Here is an 11,730-nt window from a genome sequence, read left to right as displayed (position 1 = left end):
CTGAATAATTGTGTATTTACCAAGCTCTATTTAACCTCAAGGTTTGAGCCTTTCATCCTCACAATTTGACTGATTTTTCTCTGCAAAGTGAAGAATCACATGATTTTGCTGCTCCTCTAGTGTTTCATTAGCACTGCAACTGTTGCCTTGCTGAGGGCTCTTGTCTAACACTGACAGCCATTGGGAAGGAAGCTCAGTTCGGGGGGGGTGCGAGGGGGGGGGTGTCCAGTGTATTTCATGCTGACAATAGATGACTTTATGCAAAGAATAGAACAAGTGCATACACTTTTTATGGAGTCCCCTTCTCTGGAGATTTTCATGACCTGCCTGGATGCAGTAATGTGCTCTAGGCAATCCTGCTTTGGCAGGGGAGTTGGACTAGGCGACCTCTATAGGTCCCTTCCAACTCTGAAAATTCTGTGATTCCATGATTTTCTTACATGCCATTTCATAGTGTATATATTACCATTTTTTTTGTAGGGTTAATGGAAAGGGAGAAGACTTTTCCAGACAATGTTTTGTACCCAGATACAGTTCTCCAAGCTGGACTTTTTTGCCCTTTCAGTTAGGGAATGGACCTTAAGTGTTTGTGTTACAACTGGAGCGTCTTAAACCCATAGTGTTTTGCTCTTTAAATGGGGGCTGTATTAGACTTTCTTCTCTCCTTTTCTTCATCACTATGCTTTTCCACTGCTACTGCCTCAGGTAGAGAGAAGCTGAATCCACTTTACTCCTAATATTTCTACCTTTGAAGATCCATTAGTCCTGGCTTAGCTTTCCAAAGCAGGTGGTAACACTGATGTTTCTCTCCCAGCTTTCTCTCAGTAAGAAGCTGATAACTGAGACAACAAATCGAGGACTTTCAAGCTTATGGTTTTTTATTTCAGACTGTTAGAAATGAGCCTGGTGCTCGTGACTATTTTTATTTACAATTATCGGCTGCATCATCTTCAAATATATTTGTCTTCAGAAAGCAAAAGACCGTCTCCTGGGCACTGTGTATAGGTTTTGACCCTATTAGACTACAGGTGAACTGAACAAAACCTAATAGCTTCTCCCACTGGTCAGGAGATCCTACCCTATAAACACTGACGCAATGAACAGAAAGCAGCACTGTGTGTATAACTATGCTCTGTTTCTGCATCTTAAAGCAACAGCAAAATAACTTGTTCCCAAATTGTAAAATTAGTTTTACCAAACTCTGCTTAAAGTGAGGTCCTTATTTCATTCCATAGTAAATAGGTTGCCATTGGCTATATGAGTAGGGGCACTCTCAATGATATTCAATGTGGTGTCCGTCCCCCCTGTGTCCCCCCCCCTCCCATTTAATTCATTCACTAACGCCACAATTCAGTATTTCTGACGTCAGACTTAATTCCCATAGAGGCCATTGTGGCCTCAAAAGCATTGAACTGTGGCCTTACTGAATGAATCAGGCAGGAGAAATAGGGATAATCATCAAGGAGGAAAGTGTATATTTATACACGAATTGTCGTAATTGATAATAGCTGAAAGGCAAATGCAGGAGAAATACGTGTTTTAATGAGGATTTTGAGTAGCAGTTCTCTAACTACACTGGAGGAGCAATCACTCATCAGAGCTGTAACTCAGGGATTATCAGAATGCAGTTTTGTGAAAGTGAACGAGAACTCTTAAAAAAAACCAACAACCCGACTCCTTTAATCAGTGTTTCCCTTTGACAGCAGGTGCTTTAGCCTTGCCAAGACATTTTTACTATGAAGTCATTTCAGCATCAAAGATCTAAATGATGCATAGGATTTCATGGCTAGTTCTGTGGTTTAAATATTATGACTGATCAGGGCAGAAGAAATGCCTTTTCATTTCACTGTGATAGTACAGGAAAGTCTCATGTTGTGTGGAAAGAAACTGCCATTTTTTTTTCTATACCCTTTCCTCTTCACCACACATCTAAAGTTTTTCCCCCTACTGTTAAAACAGTTCAGTCTAAACAATAAAGCACCATGGGCAGGCTGTACAAAGATCAGTCCAGTTCCCATGTTTATTAGCCTGAGAGATCTGGGGTTTAATAGTGGCCAAAAGACAGTCTTTCCTTGCAGAGGAGGGGGGCATCAGCAGCCTTCAACCTTCAGGGGTCTGCCTACTCTAATAAATATCCCAGTGGTGGCATTGACCTGTGTGGTTTAAAACTTCACATGTCTTCTTGGACTAGCTGAAAGGAGCAGATGGCAGAAGTGCTTCTTTTCACATAACCTATGCCTCAACCCAAGCTAAAGCTTGAGCTTTAGACTGTGGGGCATTGTGCCCTTTGGGCATGCGGAGGGGATGTGGCCAAGCCTTTAAGTACCCAAGGAGTGTTATGAACATCTACGACAAGGAGAACTGCTCTAGGTACTCTTGAGAAATAATGAAACTAAATAGAACAGGGGAAAATTGGAGTTGCTTACCTGGCACAAAACATTCCTGTATGATATGTTAGATAAGAAGCTATCTCCTTAGCGATGTAGCTCATCACTTCCCTGACTGTGTAGGTATCCTGATCTGGCTGGCATAGGGTTAGTCTATGACAGAGGCCAGTAGAGCAATTAGATTACCATGGGAATTGATTTTTTTTTTTCATCTTTTATTTCTGTAACTTCTAATAGGAATGCATATGGTAGAACGTTGTTTATGTGTGGGGCCTACAGTAAGAGGGGTGTTTGTTTGAATTAGTCGAAGCGGGAAAGATTCATGTTTAAAATCAAACATCTGGGTATGACCGACATGACATTTTCTAACAGAAGATTCAGTGTTAAAGGTATATATTTATAAATACTGGTGAAACCGGGACACGTGTATATCTAGCTCTATTGGATATTTATGAAGTGTCATGGTTTTATTTGGACAGAGGTTTGGTAATTATCAACATTAGAGCCATTTATTAAGTTTGAAAGTAAATCAATAACAAATTGGAATTCCATTTATTTTGTTACCACTTTGCTGCTGCCTAACACGCCAACAAGGTGTAGCAGAACACACCTACAGGACTGTCACAGATACCAGATGTGAGGAGAGACATGCGTATGCACACTTTCCACTGTTAGTTGCTTTCATGAAATAGTCTGTGTTATAGTAAGGAATTTTCAGAGGAGAATGAGGAGGAAACTCCTGAGGTGAAGGAAAATCTGGTGCAAAGTGTACGGTTCAGCTGATGGATGCTCCATGGTAAGGTGCTTGTGTATTGTGCGGTCTGCTTAGTAGTTAAATGCCTTGAAGCTTTTGCCGGTGCCAGGAAAGGCATTTGCTTTTCGTCGTTTTCTTTTTTCTTTTTTTTTTTTTCCCAAGCTGCTAAGTATGCAGAGTGTAACCCCAAACCAAGAAAAGCATTCTGCTTTTGAACTGCTGTCAATGATCATGATAGTAATAAAAAGCAGATCATGAAAAATGACACCAAAAACTGAAACCTGTATGTCTTTACTGGCAACACCAGTTAAATTTCTGGTGATACAGGTGGAATGAAGAAAGTGATTAGAGAAGATAAACCTCTGAGAGCAGCTCTTGCTTGGGCACACTGTGCTTCTTTGAGAATGGCTTGCCCCCTGGTAGCATGTGTAAATTTTGTGGGACATTAATACTGTTGTATTCAGTACAGACATACCTATCTGTTCCTTTAGTTTCTTAGTATCCCCATGATGCTGTGGCAGGGAAGAGTTGACATTGTGGTTCCCCTGAAGATGGGAGCATGATCTTATTCCCTCCTATGGACTTGGCTTCAGCTAAGCTCATGGAATGCATTCTGTCCTTGTGAATGCATAAGAATTAACACTTTGTTACATACCAAAAAATGGAGAGAAAATAAAGCTATACTACCCGCAGCTTGCAAACTGCTTTAGTTTTTGTTGCAACAGTATGAATGAAGGTCTCGTGCACAGTGGAAGGATTCAGGATTCAGCAGTTGAAACCTACCATTGGGCTGATGCCTGAAGGGATTGAGCCAAAATCCGAGATCCTGATCTCTGCTAATACCAGTGTAGCATCCAAACACAAATCCCTTGGTGCAGATCCATCTCTGTGTGAGTGTGCACTGAGGAAGGTAGGAAATTTTTCATAGTCTTAATAATATCACTCTAATTAAAAACAAAATTGAGGGAAAGAGTCCAGACACAGAGAAAAGACTAATTGCTTGGAAGCTGTTAAGAAAGCATAATGATCCTAAAAGAATCAATCCAATCCACAAGAATTACTGTTTTTTAGATTCTCCTAAACGTTCTTCAACCTTTGATCATGCCTACTGCTGGTCAGCAGGTGGAACACAGTGTGCTGTATTCATGAGTTTTCTGGCCTGTCATTATGAACTAGGAGCTGCCCAGAAGAACTGTATTTTGTTGTACTGGGCTGCTTAAGGAGAGGTCTGGTATGCTGCATGTAGACCACTGCTAAGGTGACAATTCACCATGAGAAAAGGTTGTCTGCCTTCTGCCTTGAGGACTTATTGCATAGGAAGTGGAAACTGTGTCTGATGTCATCGGTGTGGTGACCCTTGTGCCTGATGGTCTGTCAGTGATACTGGATGAAGAGATCCAGATATTACCAGCTAGATGTAGCTCTTCTGTGGAAATGTATATGGCAGTGCCAATATACGTGTTCAGTGCCTGAACAGTCATGTTCAGATAGTGTGTGTATTCAGGTGCAATCTGAACCTCATTAGTTAAGCAGTGGTGTTACCCACATTATTCGTTTAATCTAAGTGGCTTTGTAACTGTACCATGATCACAAAGGGTTTAAATATATCTAGAATAATATTATTGGGTATGTGGAACAGCATATCTGATTTCCAGTGGAGAAGAAAATTCAGCACTATAACTTGGTGCCACAGCAAGCAGTGAGAACTGCCTTCAGGACTGATGCCATGATGTTTACTAACTTCTCTCTGCTCAGGGAGGCAGGCTTGCCCAAATCTTTACCTGGATGTAGAAAACAGCTTGGGGGGGGGGAGGTGTCAGGAAAGCAAACTAGCAACCTGTTACCCATGGATTTGTCTTTTGTGGTTGAGGTGCTGGCAAACTCTCTTGTGCCCAAGAATTGATCTGATGATTACATACCTCTTAAAAGCTGTGAACATTATTTGACAGAGGATGCTGTCAGTCACGTAAGCAACATACTTGGGTAACCTTAGCCTTGCGTGGCAAGGATTCTGTAGTTAAGCTTTGTATCAAAGCACCCTCCCAGGTCTAAAAGCTTTGCCTTAATAAGCATTGCCTGGTGTGCAGGAGAGTGACAGGCTCTAACTTTACCTGAGGAATAAGCCGATGTTTCTCAGCCAACGATTGCCAAGGCTTTAATGGGAATGTTGGCTCATTGAGAAGTATGTGACCAGGCGCTTTGCCATGAGAGCTGTGATGAGGTGCTCTGTTAGCCTCACCTTTTTGCAAACTGGAGTTGTATTTGTTAGAGGAGGAATGGGTAAAGGGTTCTCTTCTCTGCCAAAGTTGCCGTGTCGGAAGAGTACAGTGGATAGTGAAATATGAAAATACAAATAGCTTAGAGCCAACAAACCATTTAGTTGAAAATGAATGAAAGATAAATATTCTCCCATAGAGCAAGCAGGATGTGTTCTGGACCTGTCTTTCCTGTGACCTACAGGATTTTAAGAGAAGAGCTTCAGAATTTTATTGGCGTTGCCACTATTAGACGAACTTTTCTTTCTCTTCTCCCCAGACTGGGGTCAGCTTTAAAGAGAGCATTAAGGGAATGGCTAATGGAATTAAGGGTATAATAATAGAAGGATATAGTGAGACAATTGTATTAACAAGAAATAAATCATGTTGAGTGTAAGGTAAGTGTTTTTTAATTGATTGATGGGAAGGATGCTTCATAGGGTTTTTTTGAGGACTAACAGCCACTTGCCTTCCCATCTACAGTAAAAAGCCAAAAGGGAAAAAGAGATAAGAAAATTATGCAGTGGGGAGATAAATTATTCAGAGAAGATAGCCATTTTGTGCTGACATCACTAATGTGAAAAAGCATTAAATCTTTGACGCTAGCTGCATTCCTCAGAGGTTGTGGTGGCTGGAACGAGGTATTAGAGATTGCAGCTAGAACACTGCTTCAGCTTCCCTGGATGGCCTTAAGTGGCTTTCCAAGGTGATCTAGTAAGTAAAGACTCAGCAAGAGCTGTGAGTACCAAGCTGCTTGACTCTTTATATTATTCTGGTGACTTCATTTCTAGTGAAAACAGCTCCAATGTTCTATGTAGTATGGCCTGGAGATACAGACAGTGTATGCAGAGGTTGATGAAAGCTGGTGGCTATTTCAAGTGTGGAGCTTAAATCTTGTGTGTACATAACTCCACTTAGAAAAGGTAGACGGGAATGTTAAGTATGAAGTGAAGCTTTTAGGGCCAAATCTTCATGCTCTGTAAATCATCTGATTTTACAAATAGAAGCACAGTACTAACTTTGCACTTTTTCAGGAGTTGGTTTTCTTTGGTCGGGGGTGCAAAAATTAGGTCCTAGACAGAAGCCGATAAGAAACAACTGAAATGGAAACTTTGTGAAAAGGTAGTTAACTACTAAAGATCTATAGAGTATGAGAGGAAATCAAAGCAATGTGAAGGAAGCAAGTTCACTTCCTGGCGCTTTTTTGTTGAGAACTTTTAAGCACTGCAATTAAAGTGCCTTTCGTTACCAATAATTCAGCAGAACCCGCCGTGTCGTGCAAGACCTTACATCTAACCTCATTTGATTCCTCAAGACTTTAATCAGCTGGCCCCCCAACAATTCCTCCACCTATTCTGTGCCTCTGTGTGGCTTTTCCTGAGGTCAGGGTTGCAGCTGGCAGCCTGCACTAGGGGAGATGTCTGTGTGGAGGCACATCTCTGCTGGTGGGCAGCATGGGGCACCACTTCAGCAGCCTCATTTCTTATGTGGTGTGCTCTCGTACTTTTCCACCAGAGAGGTTGTAGTGGCAGAGAAGGCCACTCCATAGAGCGGTACTCGCTTCAGTAGAAAGAAAGAATTTAATAGGCTTTGAGAAAGATTTTTGAACCCTTAATGCTGTGGAAACAATAGGAAACCGATGCGAGTGCATCAGTCACTGAATTTAGGTTCACTGTATTTTCACAGAGGGGCTTAGGGGTGATGACCCACTGAACCTTTCAGAGACAGTCAGCATAAAACTTTTTTTTTACTTCAAATAGAGTAACCCCTGGCTTCTTGCACCACTTAGAGCACAGATTTCGCATACAGTCCTTTAGTGAATGTTAACAATTAGTTTAATGGGTCCCTTAGAGTTCAAAACGCTGGATCAACCTCACTGGGCAACTTGAATGTAACTGGGACGTTGCTGTTTGCAGCTGATCTGAATTACATATGAACATACACTATTTTCAAATGAAGGAACATAAGCTCATGTAGTTTTTTGATGTTTGTGTAGCTCTCCAATAAAGCATAACAAAAATGTTTCCAAACAGTTGGCTTAGTAAAATACAGTAAAAATAAAATTGAGAGCTCTAATTAAGTTGTTTTTTTTTTTTTTTGAAAGGTAGTGTTTTGTGCTATAGGTAATTTCCCAGCAAAATACACAAAACTTGCTAAGTACACAGCTTTGGATGTTGCTGTGGTCCCTGAAGAGGGATTGGCTGTGGTGTTGCTGTCCTGCAGCTTCAGAACTCTCTAAATGCTTGTCTTTGCATTAGTGGTGTCCTGTGGTCAGCCTGTCATTGACTTGTCAGTAGCTGATCGCACCAATTTTTGACCATACCGTGGTGTCATTTGCTGTAAATTTACTTTTACCATTAACTACAGACAGTATGCGGTCAATTCAATTTTGTCCATTAAAGACAATAACCCTAGCCAAGCTCTTTGATGCTATTCTTAGTTCACCCCTTGGGACTACTCTACTTACATCTCCAGAGGTACTGGTAAATTTATATTATCATTCCTTGTCTAATATCAGTGATTTGTTGGCTTTGCTTTAATACATGGACAGTTAAGTCTAAATGCAAAGAATCTTGCACAGAGTAATCTTGGGGATGTGAAAGTTCTGGGAGGAGAAAGCAGAGTGCAGTGGAAATGAAATTGCAGGGATATATCCTCTTCCATAAGGGAAGACTTAGCTAAGCCGTATACACGGAGTAGCAGATGTGCAAAGCTGGCCTGGGACTCCTGTCTATCGGTGTGCTGTGCAGTATTTCTTTTCTAGCCTAGTCTAGTTCAGCGAGTGGTTATCTTTGTTTCCTTGCTAGCAGGCTGACAGATATGACTAGTTTTACACCAGAAACCAGCAGGGTTGCTCGACACAGTCTTAGAATATCTCACAAGCTGTATATGTATTTAGGCGCTCTATTGGTGCAGGCCACCCTGCAAGTAACTTTGTAAACCCCTGAATTAAAGAGTAGTTATTATTAAAGGCATACAGGGAGATTGAAAGATGCATGTGTTTTCTGACTCTTCCAATGGCTTAATCCAATATGGGACAATCTTGGAACCTGTTTACTTCGATTCCTTTTGTATGCAAAGATGCCTGGCAAAAAGGAGAAGGAAATAAAGAAAAGGTTCCCTACATATCCAGATTCCCTACAAGTTGTTTCCTCGCTCTTCTGTGACATGATGAAAAAAGCTGTGTTACTGCTTGTGTAGAGCCAGAGATGCGAGTGTTGCATAGCTTTACTGTGTTTGTCCCTGACTTATCTTGAATAGCCAAGTGTTTGGTTTTGGTCTTACGAAGCAGTGTCAGTGCCTTTGGTATATTAGCTGTTGAGAGTGTGTGTATTATGTAGTAGCTACTGTCAGAGTTCCTGTGTTCCACATATTGAACAGTGCATAACTTCTTGTGGTAATGAGTTCACTTTTTCTTCTGCTTGTCCACTGTAATGAAGAAATAGTTTTGCTTTGGACCTCTTTGTAACAATGTTAGCTAGGTTTTTCTTTACAGGACCTTGTTATCTAAAAGCTAGATCACACACTGGCTTGCTTAATGAAAGAACCCGATTAAGTGGAAGGCATTTGTGACTTTACAGTCTGGCCCCTAAAAGGGAGGGAAATGCCCATGGAAGTAGCATCTGTACAGGACGCAGAGGAACCCTTTCCTCCAAGAGCGCACGTATTCTGCTCCATATGTGGTGTAGCAACACTTCTTCCAATACTTCATTGCTGTATTTTGTCTGTTTGTTTAGAATTAAAAGGTGGTCTGGGGTATTATGCATTGGTAGCGCTGTACACTTTTTGGACAGACTGAATGGAAAGATCGTGTTTTCCAGTTGTGAGCCTGCAGCACTCAAAGGGGTGGAGGAAAGCATCATAATCCTGGGGAACATGGCAAAGTCTGAACTATCAATCTCTGAAAAAGAGGAGAGCAAAACAGATTTATGTGATGCCTTGGCCAACCTGAGGAACAGAGGCTGCATGTTAATCGGAGAAACTTGAGCAAGCAGAAGGTGATTGGAAAAATATCTCCATTTCTTTGGGTTAATGCAGTATGCTAGCCTTTCACCCCTTGAGACAGTAAGATCAATTCAAGTTTGGGTCACAAGTGGAATGAGGTTAGCGAGCTCAGGCTAATCTCCAGTGGACATTAGTCTACATTACGAAGTCATTGTGTGATATGGTAGGAATGGCCAGTAGCGTTTTCAGAGAGGCTGGGGGTGCCGTGACTGCCTCAGCAGTTGTACTCAGAGAAAACATTATCTTCATTCTGCTTAAAGGTGCTTCCCAGGTATTTTTCTTGCCGATGTAAAAAAAAAAAAACAAACAAACACACACACGAACTTGCAACAGGGCCGACTGTAGTGCTGTCCAAAACAAAGCTTATTGAAATGACTGCTGTGGCTGAAATCTGACTTTTAATGTGTGCACTCTAGGTGCTTAAGCAAGTGATGGTGGATGGCAGTTCTGGCTCTCAAAATATTGTGACTTCTACCACTAATAGCACCTTCAAAGTATGGGGCTCTTGACAAATAGAAATGTGAAAACAATATTTTGTCCAGGAAACCAACACCTAGGGTATAAAACTGTAGTGGCAAGAGAGAAGTCATGATGTTAGGACTTGGCCTTGTCATGGTGGTTAAGGGGTATTGCTCTGAACTATATCAGCCACTGAGGTCGATGGTACCACTCACGGAGCTGTACAAAAAGAGTGGGCAGGAGCAAAATTACAGTGGGAAATCAAGTTTTCATGCAATATTGTGGCAAATGTGGGAGGTCATTTGAATAGTTGATACTTTTCAGTGAGTAGGGTGACCAAAATAAGAGGCTGTGGGAGATAAGAGGATAAATAAGAACTTTGAATTTTAAGGAGAGGAAGTAGAGGTATAAATATTGCAAAAATGGGAAAGGGATGGATCAGAAGATCACTAGGTGACAAAATTTGAGTGATGGACTCCAAAGGAGGGTGGCTGTTGATGATGGAGGGTCTGAGATGGAAAATAAATACCTTAGTTTTGCATTCTAGCAATTGCCAATTCAGGATGGAAGTTGCAGGCAGCTAAGGTAAACTCACAAGTTAGTAGCCTGCTTTTTTTTTTTTTTTACTTAAGAGGCTAAAGCAAAACTACATCAATGTTGCTGTCTCTCTTGCTCTTTGTTTGAAAGTGAACAAATGCAAAGTTGAAACTAAAAGAAGAATAAGAATGTCAATGTTGTGAAGAGCTGAAGCTGTTTAAATGTCTCTCACTGCAACCTGCTCCATTTCTAAGCTTTAAATTCACCCATCCCTTAATTTAGCTACAGGAATTGCTTCTTGCATCTTGCCTCAAAACCCACCTGCTGCTTTTGTGTCTTTTCTGGGGCCTTTTTCTTTGTTAACTACTTTGCAAACCTTAGAAAGCAGTTGTCCTCCCAGGCCTAAGAGCCGTGGTGCCTTGAAAATGTGTTTGCTGCTGTGTTAAATTGCATACTTCCTGCCCTTTTAATTTTTCCAGCATGGCCACTGAAGTGGGAGCACAGTGGGCTGCCCAGCAGCAGGAGAGGATGGGACAGTGTATGGTGGCTGTGCCTGTTTTTCTGCTAATGGCCTAGGGATTTTAAACGCTACGAGCTAGCCCACAGTTAGCCCTCAAGTCACGTAGCCAACTCACCACAGACTGACTCTGTAGGCACAACTGGTGTATGCAGCTGGCCAGTAGCTGTCTGGCCCCTGGGTGGGAGATAAAAATTAGGCTCAAAGTAATTTTCCTGCAGTATTTTGCACACTATTAATTTGTAAGAGTTTGGGTTTTTTTCTTAATCTCAGTAACTTTTCTTTCAGACTGATAACAGTGATTACCTCTGAGTGTAGAGCAAAGACTGGATCCCTCGTGTTAAACACTTAAGTGCCTGGAGCTGTGGGGAGCATTACCGCAATGGGTAAACGGGGCTCCTCTCGCTGGCAGGAGCCAGTGTTTCTGAGCCCTGGCTTTGCAGCTTGACAGTGTTTGGGGTTACTAGCTTAATTGCAGGGTGTGGTCTGTATTGGGATTTAACTGCTTGATATTTGTGCATCCTGATGAGGAAGATATGCAGACTGTAGGTTTAGGAAGATGAGCTGCAATTCATCACGCTCCTTTCAGATGGCGAGTGGGATAGAAGTAATGGAGATTTCGGATGCGGGGCATGCTCTGTGCAGCACAAGGGCATGCTGTGCACTCCTGTTGGGTGCTCGAGGCTCCTCTGTGCTGGCAAAATATGGGAAGCCATCGCTTTCTTCCACCGTTCTTTGCTCTCTTCCCACTTTGATATCAGCATATATTCTATCAGCTGACACCCACCGCCTCACTGCAGGCCTTGGTGAGCAAGG

Source organism: Vanellus vanellus (genome assembly GCF_965231255.1).
Source record: "Vanellus vanellus genome assembly, chromosome: 4".
Classification (NCBI taxonomy): domain Eukaryota; kingdom Metazoa; phylum Chordata; class Aves; order Charadriiformes; family Charadriidae; genus Vanellus; species Vanellus vanellus.
Note: the sequence above shows the minus strand (reverse complement) of the source record.